Raw genomic sequence first — 11,672 nt, forward strand, 5'->3', positions numbered from 1 at the left:
GGCCCTTGTTAGTGGAACAGGCCATCCATATACCTCTTGTTGTTGTTGATAACCCATAACCTAACTACAAGTATACTATGGGTGCAACCGTCTTCCCTTTTGACATCCACCCACTGCCATCCCGACCCCCCCTTGAGCTCCATAAAAACATGCTTCATACCATCATTTTCAACTGACATTTTATTTAAAACACGCATCTTTATTTTATTTTTAAAACACACCCTGCTTTGTTCCCAAACCACGCTCTAACTTTTAGGGTTTTTTCTCAGCAGGATTTTGTAATTTGTTGAATGAAGAAGACATTCAGCATTTCTCTGTTGGTTTGATTATTTCATCTAATGCTCTATCTTGGTCCTCTGCCTCTGTCACCTTGTCCACCAGCTCTGCCCTTGGAGATAAATGTTCCTGGGTTAAACAGAGGCACTGTAGTGCATATCCCAACGTGGTGAGGATATTTAAAACACTCTCCATACACAAATTACCACTAATTTTCTTTAATTTTACAGTTCACCTCATCTACAGACCAGTTGGCACAGCCGTGACTGCTCTGACCGGGGGCATCTATGGCGCACCCAGGGCAATCTTCAATTTGCTTCTCTCTCAGGCAGTGCTTGAAGATTCTGTGCACTGCAACTCCTACAATTGCACGCATCCTGGTTTTATGGTTATGAATTTGCACAGGCTCAATACCATATTGCTTCCTCACTGTTAGATAGCACAGGTCTGTAGAATAAGCATCCCCCTCTCTTTCGGCATCCTGTGGAGCATCTGCTTTTGGATATACTTCATGTGAACAAAAGGAAAAGGAGGACTTGTGGCACCTTAGAGACTAACCAATTTATTTGAGCATGAGCTGTCGTGAGCTACATGCTCAAATAAATTGGTTAGTCTCAAAGGTGCCACAAGTCCTCCTTTTCTTTTTGCGAATACAGACTAACACGGCTGCTACTCTGAAACCGTTCATGTGAACACTGTCCAACTTCTTTTCAATCTTGACAGTGAGGGGCCATGTTCCAGTCCCATCTGTCAAAATACTGGCCACCAAAGTGTTATATATCCTCAGCTTCATCTCTCTACTTACCAAGGTAAGCTTGATATTGCTTCCAAAATGTGTTATAAATTATGATAACTGTTTTATTTGTGCTGACCTGTATGTAATATGTTATGGATAAGCGATGGAGAACATTATTTTTGTTATATGGAGGTACAAGATAAAAATTCTCTGAAAACTCCCAAAGATCTAATTTCACCTTATTATCAGGCGCAAGGCCATTTTGACATCTACATGTACATAGCGTGCGGGAGCTGCATTGTTATGGCAGCAAGAGACTTCTACTGCGTCCCCAGTAGCAGTAGCCGATGTGACAGGCGCATTAAAAAGAGCCACTAGCATAAGAGCCGACCGGATGTACACTTTCAAAAGCTACCTGAGGCGTCGACATGGATCTATACTGACCTGGATTTAACACCTGTTCTGAGGCTATAAAGGTTCCAAACTCCCAGATATGTGTGAGCCTAAAATAAAATCAGATCTTCCGTCCCAATCAATTGTGAGAGTGTTAACAGTAAGTGTGACCTTGTACATGCCAAGTGGAAACTAAAGCAGTAAAGGTTAAACTCCACACCCCTTCCTGTACCTACATAGGTAATATGACTTGTTACAATAGAAACAAAGATACCTGTGAGTCAGGAAATGTTAACTCATTTTGTTCAAATGACAATAGCAGATGTCTTGTTTTTTGCTACAGTACCACCAAGGTGAATGTTAGTCCAGAGGACTCAGGCATTTTGGAAAATAAGAGGCCTATTTGGGGCTCATAGAAGGCAATCTGTCACAATAATACCAAAGCCTCTTTTAGGTTATGTGGGCCCGGTAGTTGTAAAAGAAAATGCAGAACGTATGGTGTTAGTAGGGCCTACATACTCACTGAAGCGAGTTTCCCTGTCACTGCAGTTAAACATCAGTAAAACAGAAAGTAGGTGCATGCCCTTCATAGGACCTCTGTTAGAAGGATGGCAAGCGTGGATTAAATCCATCCTCGCTGAGGGTGCAAAGGCCAAAAGAGATCTAACTGCATCCATACTTGGAGTGCTGGTAGAGGTCTAGGTGTTTTAAACACCATTGATATGGATATATTGCCAGAAAAGTTAAGTGGCATGGGACATGATGTGTCCACGCTAAAGTCAGCCTTTAACGGACTCATTTAAGCAATTTAGCAATCTAGAGTATGAAATTGTAAAAACCTGTAACCGTCTCTTAGTGGGTCGTAACTGAGAATGCCAAATTCAGGACAAATTGCTGAGAAATAGGGCAAACAACACAAAGCTGGTGGCTATTCTTTTATAAAATATACCTGTGACGGGTTGGGTCACAGAGACCCCCTTGGGAACGGCCACCTGATGTGCTGTGGCTATTTCTGAGCCCATTTTCCCTGCCAGCTTGGGGCTTCAGAACCTGCCTGGTTGAGCCAGACATGCTAGCCTGCTGCAAACACAGACCCAGGTCTGAACCACGTCCCCCAAAAGCTGCAGACTTAACTGAAAACAGCTTAGAAAGTGTTCCTGTCTCCAACACCCAGATACCCAGTTCCCAATGGGATCCAAACCCCAAATAAATCCGTTTTACTCTGTATAAAGCTTATACAGGGTAAACACATAAATTGTTCGCCCTCTATAACACTGATAGAGAGAGATGCACAGCTGTTTGCTCCCCCAGGTATTAATTATGTGCTCTAGGTCAATTAATACGCAAAACGTGATTTTATTAAATATAAAAAGTAGGATTTAAGTGGTTCCAAGTAATAACAGACAGAATGAAGTAAGTTACCAAGCAAAATAAAATAAAACACGCAAGTCTAAGCCTAATACAGTAGGAAACTAAATGCTGGTAAATCTCACCTTCAGAGATGTTCCAATAAGTTTCTTTTACAGACTAGACTTCCTCCTAGTCTGGGTCGAGCAATCACTCTCACCCATGCAATTACTGTCCTTTGTTCCAGTTTCTTTCAGGCATCTCTTTGGGGTGGAGAGACTACCTTCTGAGACAGCTAAAGACAAAATGGAGGGGTTTCCAGGGCCTTTTATATTCTTTCTCTTGTGCAACATCACAGCCACAAGACGTGGTCTCTAGCCACCTGGGCAAGTCACATGTCTATGAATGATTCAGCTTTTTGCAGGCCAACGCCATTGTTTACATGTTAGTTTGAATGTTCCCAGGAAAGCTCAGATGTGGATTGGCGTCTCCCAAAGTCCATTGTTATTTAAGTACTCCCAATTACTTGAATAACCCCTTCACACTATGTTGACCAAATCTGTCTCATGTGCTTCCTACAGCAAACACTTTAAATATAAGCACAGAGCCAATGCTCATAACTTCAGATATAAAAATGATACATGCTTACAAATAAGATGAATATATTCAGTAGATCATAACTTTGCAAAGATATGTTACATGGCATATCTAGCATAAAACATATTCCACTTGTATCATACTTACACTCATAAGCGTATTTCTATAAAGCATTATGGGGTGCAACGTCACAATACCAAACCAGCCACAAAAGTAAACTCCTGTTTCACCAGACTGAATAACAAGAAAACATAAAGGCAGTTTCCTCAGGCATTCCAGTTCTTATATCACGACCAAAAACACTGGATTCAGAGAGGAGTCATTCTTTACAACTGGTCTCATCAAATAATAGGTTCTTCTAATCCCAAAGGACCAGCCACATGCCCAGGTCAATATATAACTTAGATCTTACCCAAAAATCACACTGGTGCCAATCCTTTAGTATCTAAAATCTAAAGGTTTATTCATAAAAAGAGAAAAAGAAAGGTGAGAGTTAAAATTGGTTAAAGGAAGCAAGTACATCCAGTAATGGCAAAGTTCTTGGTTTCAGCTTGTAGCAGTGATGGAATAAACTGATGTCTTAAGTAAAGTCTCTGGAGTACAACCACAGCTTGGATGGGTCCTTCAGTCCATTGTTCAGAGCTTCAGTTTGTAGCAAAATTCCTCCAGAGGTAAGAAGCAGGATTGAAGACAAAGTGGAGGTGTTTCCAGGGCCTTTTATAGCTTTTGCCATGTGAAGGGCATCCCATTGTTCTTACTGTGGAAAATTACAGCAACAAGATGGAGTTTGGAGTCACATGGACGAGTCTCATGTTCATGCCCAATTTCCGTCAGTCATTGCAGGAAACCATTACCTACACTCCAGATAGCACGTTTACATGACAGTCCACTCAGTGTAGATGGGCGTCTCCCATGCTCCATTGTCAACCAAGTATTTCTTGATGAGCCACTTAATTCACACAGTCCCTGCAAGATGTGCTGGATGTTACCTTAGAATCATAGAATATCAGGGTTGGAAGGGACCTCAGGAGGTCATCTAGTCCCACCCCCTGCTCAAAGTAGGACCAATCCCAACTAAATTATCCCAGCCAGGGCTTTGTCAAGCCTGACCTTAAAAACCTCTAAGGAAGGAGATTCCACCACCTCCCTAGGTAACCCATTCCAGTGCTTCACCACCCTCCTAGTGAAAAAGTTTTTCCTAATATCCAACCTAAACCTCCCACACTGCAACTTGAGACCATTACTCCTTGTTCTGTCATCAGCTACCACTGAGAACAGCCAAGCTCCATCCTCTTTGGAAGCCTCTTTCAGGTAGTTGAAAGCAGCTATCAAATCCCCCCTCATTCTTCTCTTCCGCAGACTAAATAATCCCAGTTCCCTCAGCCTCTCCTCATAAGTCATGTGCTCTAGCCCCCTAATCATTTTTGTTGCCCTCCACTGGACTCTTTCCAATTTTTCCAAATCCTTCTTGTAGTGTGGGGCCCAAAACTGGACACAGTACTCCAGATGAGGCCTCACCAATGCCAAATAGAGGGGAATGATCACGTCCCTTGATTTGCTGGCAATGCTCCTACTTATACAGCCCAAAATGCTGTTAGCCTTCTTGGCAACAAGGGCACACTGTTGACTCATATCCAGCTTCTCATCCACTGTAACCCCTAGGTCCTTTTCTGTAGAACTGCTGCCTAGCCATTCGGTCCCTAGTCTGTAGCAGTGTATGAGATTCTTTCATCCTAAGTGCAGGACTCTGCACTTGTCCTTGTTGAACCTCATCAGATTTCTTTTGGCCCAATCCTCTAATTTGTCTAGGTCCCTCTGTATCCTATCCCTACTGTGATGATGTGACTCAGCAGGGAGGGGGGAGTGTTGACCTGGGAATGTGCCCTGGGGATGGGAGACCTGAGAGCCTGTCACCTGAGCCAGGAGGGGGAGGGGGAGGTAACACCTCTGCCCAGGAATGTGAACAGAGGCTGCAGCAGGGAACCTGCTGGGTGGGTTTAGTTTCAGTTTGGGGCTGGGTGGAGGAACACAGGGAACCCCAGGGCTGGGGTCTAAGCTCCCTGCTCCCCCAGAAGGACGTGATTGAGGGGTCCTGGTTGTACCCACAAGCTCTGTTGTGGACTGTGTTCCTGTTGTCCAATAAACCTTCTGTTTTACTGGCTGGCTGAGAGTCTCAGTGGATCCCAGGAAGACGGGTGCAGGGCCTGGACTCCCCCACACTCCGTGACACCTACCCTCCAGCGTATCTACCACTCCTCCCAGTTTAGTGTCGTCTGCAAACTTGCTGAGGGTGCAGTCCACGCCATCCTCCAGATCATGAAGATATTGAACAAAACCGGCCCCAGGACCGTCCCTTAGGGCACTCCACTTGATACCGGCTGCCAGCTAGACATGGAGTCATTGATCACTACCCGTTGAGCCCGACGATCCAGCCACCTTTCTATCCACCTTATCGTCCATTCATCCAGCCCATACTTCTTTAACTTGCTGGCAAGAATACTGGGGGAGACCGTATCAAAAGCTTTGCTAAAGTCAAGGATTAGCACATCCGCTGCTTTCCCCTCATCCACAGAGCCAGTTATCTCATCATAGAAGGCAATTAGGTTAGTTAGGCATGATTTGCCCTTGGTGAATCCATGCTGACTGTTCCTGATCACTTGCCTCTCAATTTCTTCAAAATTGATTCCTTGAGGACCTGCTCCATGATTTTTCCAGGGACTGAGGTGAGGCTGACTGGCCTGTAGTTCCCAGGATCCTCCTCCTTCCCTTTTTTAAAGATGGGCACTACATTGGCCTTTTTCCAGCCATCCGGGACCTCACCCGATCGCCACGAGTTTTCAAAGATAATGGCCAATGGCTCTGCAATCACATCCGCCAACTCCTTTAGCACCCTCGGATGCATTAGATCCGGCCCCATGGACTTGTGCTTGTCCAGCTTTTCTAAATAGTCCTTAACCTGTTCTTTTACCACAGAGGGCTGGTCACCTCCTCCCCATGCTGTGCTGCCCAGTGCAGTAGTCTGGGAGCTGACCTTGTTTGTGAAGACAGAGGCAAAAAAAGCATTGAGTACATTAGCTTTTTCCACATCCCCTGTCACTAGGTTGCCTCCCTCATTCAGTAAGGGGAACACACTTTCCTTGACCACCTTCTTGTTGCTAACATACCTGTAGAAACCCTTCTTGTTACTCTTAACATCCCTTGCTAACTGCAACTCCAAGTGTGTTTTGGACTTCCTGATTACACTGCTGCATGCCCGAGCAATATTTTTATACTCCTCCCTGGTCATTTGTCCCATCTTCCACTTCTTGTAAGCTTCTTTTTTGTGTTTAAGATCAGCAAGGATTTCACTGTTAAGCCAAGCTGGTCGCCTGCCATATTTACTATTCTTTCTACACATTGGGATTGTTTGTTCCTGCAACCTCAATAAGGATTCTTTAAAATACAGCCAGCTCTCCTGGACGCCTTTCCCTCTCATGTTATTCTCCCAGGGGATCCTGCCCATCAGTTCCCTGAGTGAGTCAAAGTCTGCTTTTCTAAAGTCCAGGGTCCGTATTCTGCTGCTCTCCTTTCTTCCCTGTGTCAGGATCCTGAACTCGACCATCTCATGGTCACTGCCTCCCAGGTTCCCATCCACTTTTGCTTCCCCTACTAATTCTTCCCTGTTTGTGAGCAGCAGGTGAAGAAAAGCTCTGCTCCTAGTTGCTTCTGTGACGTTGCACCCTATACAATTTTATGAAAATATGCTAATGAGCATGAATATAATGTAACTGGAATATGCTTCATGCAAAAGGTCTCTTGTAAGGTATCATTACAAAGTTTATAATCTACTGAGTGTGGTCATCCTATCTGTATAAATGTATCATTCTTGTATCTGAAACTAGAAATATGAAAAAAGAAAAGGAGTACTTGTGGCACCTTAGAGACTGTCATAAATATAAAGGGAAGGGTAAACCCCTTTGAAATCCCTCCTGGCCAGGGGAAAGCTCCTCTCACCTGTAAAGGGTTAAGAAGCTAAAGGTAACCTCGCTGGCACCTGACCAAAATGACCAATGAGGAGACAAGATACTTTCAAAAGCTGGGAGGAGGGAGAGAAACAAAGGGTCTGTGTCTGTCTGTAGTCGTCTTGGCCAGGGACAGAACAGGAATGGAGTCTTAGAACTTTTAGTAAGTAATCTAGCTAGGTATGTGTTAGATTATGATTTCTTTAAATGGCTGAGAAAAGAATTGTGCTGAATAGAATAACTATTTCTGTCTGTGTATCTTTTTTGTAACTTAAGGTTTTGCCTAGAGGGGTTCTCTATGTTTTTGAATCTAATTACCCTGTAAGATATCTACCATCCTGATTTTACAGGGGGGATTTCTTTATTTCTATTTACTTCTATTTTTTATTAAAAGTCTTCTTGTAAAACACTGAATGCTTTTTCATTGTTCTCAGATCCAAGGGTTTGGGTCTGTGGTCACCTATGCAAATTGGTGAGGCTTTTTATCCAACATTTCCCAGGAAAGGGGGGGTGCAAGTGTTGGGAGGATTGTTCATTGTTCTTAAGATCCAAGGGTCTGGGTCTGTAGTCACCTAGGCAAATTGGTGAGGCTTTTTACCAAACCTTGTCCAGGAAGTGGGGTGCAAGGTTTTGGGAAATATTTTGGGGGGAAGGACGCGTCCAAACAGCTCTTCCCCAGTAACCAGTATTAGTTTGGTGGTGGTAGCGGCCAGTCCAAGGATAACGGGCGTAATATTTTGTACCTTGGGGAAGTTTTGACCTAAGCTGGTAAAGATAAGCTTAGGAGGTTTTTCATGCAGGTCCCCACATCTGTACCCTAGAGTTCAGAGTGGGGGAGGAACCGTGACAGAGACTAACCAATTTATTTGAGCATGAGCTTTCGTGAGCTACAGCTCACTTCATCGGATGCATACCGTGGAAACTGCAGAAGACATTATATACACACAGAGACCATGAAACAATACTTCCTCACACTCCACTGTCCTGCTGGTAATAGCTTATCTAAAGTGATCATCAAGTTGGGCCATTTCCAGCACAAATCCAGGTTTTCTCACCCTCCGCCCCCCCACACACAAACTCACTCTCCTGCTGATAATAGCCCATCCAAGGTGACAACTCTCTTCACAATGTGTATGATAGTCAAGGTGGGCCATTTCCTGCACAAATACAGGTTCTCACCCCCCCCACCCCCTTTTTAAAAAAAACCACACACACACAAAAACTCACTCTCCTGCTGGTAATAGCTTATCCAAAGTGACCACTCTCCCTACAATGTGCATGATAATCAAGGTGGGCCATTTCCAGCACAAATCCATCCGCACAGACACACCCCTGGAACCCGGACCTGGAATATTCTATCTACTACCCAAGATCCATAAACCTGGAAATCCTGGGCGCCCCATCATCTCAGGCATTGGCACCCTGACAGCAGGATTGTCTGGCTATGTAGACTCCCTCCTCAGGCCCTACGCTACCAGCACTCCCAGCTACCTTCGAGACACCACTGACTTCCTGAGGAAACTACAATCCATCAGCGATCTTCCTGATAACACCATCTTGGCCACTATGGATGTAGAAGCCCTCTGCACCAACATTCCACACAAAGATGGACTACAGGCTGTCAGGAACAGTATCCCCGATAATGTCACGGCAAACCTGGTGGCTGAACTTTGTGACTTTGTCCTTACCCATAACTATTTTACATTTGGGGACAATGTATACCTTCAGATCAGCGGCACTGCTATGGGTACCCGCATGGCCCCACAGTATGCCAACATTTTTATGGCTGACTTAGAACAACGCTTCCTCAGCTCTCGTCCCCTAACGCCCCTACTCTACTTGCGCTATATTGATGACATCTTCATCATCTGGACCCATGGAAAAGAAGCCCTTGAGGAATTCCTCCATGATTTCAACAATTTCCATCCCACCATCAACCTCAGCCTGGTCCAGTCCACACAAGAGATCCACTTCCTGGACACTACAGTGCTAATAAACAATGGTCACATAAACACCACCCTATACCGGAAACCTACTGACCGCTATTCCTACCTACATGCCTCCAGCTTTCACCCTGACCACACCACACGATCCATCGTCTACAGCCAAGCTCTGCGATACAACCGCATTTGCTCCAACCCCTCAGACAGAGACAAACACCTACAAGATCTCTATCAAGCATTCTTACAACTACAGTACCCACCTGCGGAAGTGAAGAAACAGATTGATAGAGCCAGAAGAGTTCCCAGAAGTTACCTACTACAGGACAGGTCTAACAAAGAAAATAACAGAACGCCACTAGCCGTCACCTTCAGCCCCCAACTAAAACCCCTCCAACGCATTATTAAGGATCTACAACCTATCCTGAAGGATGACCCAACACTCTTACAAATCTTGGGAGACAGGCCAGTCCTTGCCTACAGACAGCCCCTCAACCTGAAGCAAATACTCACCAACAACCACATACCACACAACAGAACCACTAACCCAGGAACCTATCCTTGCAACAAAGCCCGTTGCCAACTGTGCCCACATATCTATTCAGGGGACACCATCAAAGGGCCTAATAACATCAGCCACACTATCAGAGGCTCGTTCACCTGCACATCCACCAATGTGATATATGCCATCATGTGCCAGCAATGCCCCTCTGCCATGTACATTGGTCAAACTGGACAGTCTCTACATAAAAGAATAAATGGACACAAATCAGATGTCAAGAATTATAACATTCATAAACCAGTCGGAGAACACTTCAATCTCTCTGGTCACGCAGTCACAGACATGAAGGTCGCTATCTTACAACAAAAAAACTTCAAATCCAGACTCCAGCGAGAAACTGCTGAATTGGAATTCATTTGCAAATTGGATACTATTAATTTAGGCTTAAATAGAGACTGGGAGTGGCTAAATCATTATGCAAGGTAGCCTATTTCCCCTTGTTTTTTTCTACCCCCCACCCCCAATGTTCTGGTTAAACTTGGATTTATGCTGGAAATGGCCCACCTTGATTTTCATACACATTGTGAGGAGAGTGGTCACTTTGGATAAGCTATTACCAGCAGGAGAGTGAGTTTGTGTGTGTGGTTTTTGGAGGGGGGTAGTGGGGTGAGAAAACCTGGATTTGTGCTGGAAATGGCCCAACTTGATGATCACTTTAGATAAGCTATTACCAGCAGGAGAGTGGGGTGGGAGGAGGTATTGTTTCATGGTCTCTGTGTATATAATGTCTTCTGCAGTTTCCACAGTATGCATCCGATGAAGTGAGCTGTAGCTCACGAAAGCTCATGCTCAAATAAATTGGTTAGTCTCTAAGGTGCCACAAGTACTCCTTTTCTTTTTGCGAATACAGACTAACACGGCTGTTACTCTGAAACCTAGAAATATGAAATATAGCTCTGAGGGCCTATTGTAATTATGCAAAATGTGGGCCATTAATGGTGATTTGGAATCTTGATGGCTCCCATTAACCAGGACAATTGACTGTAGATGGCTCTGTTTCACTTGTAAGTCTTCCTGTATACGTGTGTGCTGGCAAGTGGGTAATGAAGTCTTACAGTGACATGTGATCATGTCACCTGAACTGGAATCCATCTTTAACCTGGTGCTTTTCCATTGAGAAGGAGGGGTGGGAACCCAGAGAGGGACAAAGGATTCCCACCTTATGCAAAAGATATATAAGTGGGTGGAACAGAACAAAGGAGGTTGCAATCATGAGAAATCCCCTAGCTACCACCTGAGCTGGAAGAAGGGCTATACCAGGGGAAAGGATTGTGCCCAGACTAGGAAGGAGTCCAGTCTGTGATAGAAGCTTATTGAAACATCTGAGGGTGAGATTTTATCTGTATTCAGTTTTCTTACTGTATTAGGCACAGACTTGCAGGTTTTATTTTATTTTACTTGGTAATTCACTTTGTTCTGTCTGCTATTACTTGGAACCACTTAAATCCTACTTTCTGTATTTATTAAAATCACTTTTTACTTATTAATTAACCCAGAGTATGTATTAATACCTGGGGCCGGGGGGGCAAACAGCTGTTCATATCTCTCTATCAGTGTTATAGAGGGTGAACAATTTATGAGTTTACACTGTATAAGCTTTATATAGGGTAAAACAGATTTATTTGGGGTTTGGACCCCATTGGGAGTTGGGCAACTGAGTGTTAAAGACAGGAACACTTCTTAAGCTGCTTTCAATTAAGCCTACAGTTGTTAGGGGACGTGGTTCAGACCTGGGTCTGGGTTTGCAGCAGGCTAGCGGGTCTGACTCAAACCAGGCAGGGCACTGAAGTCCCAAGCTGGGAGGGCAGGGAAAGCAGGGA

The sequence above is a fragment of the Lepidochelys kempii genome, chromosome 3, assembly GCF_965140265.1.
Source record: "Lepidochelys kempii isolate rLepKem1 chromosome 3, rLepKem1.hap2, whole genome shotgun sequence".
Classification (NCBI taxonomy): Eukaryota; Metazoa; Chordata; order Testudines; family Cheloniidae; genus Lepidochelys; species Lepidochelys kempii.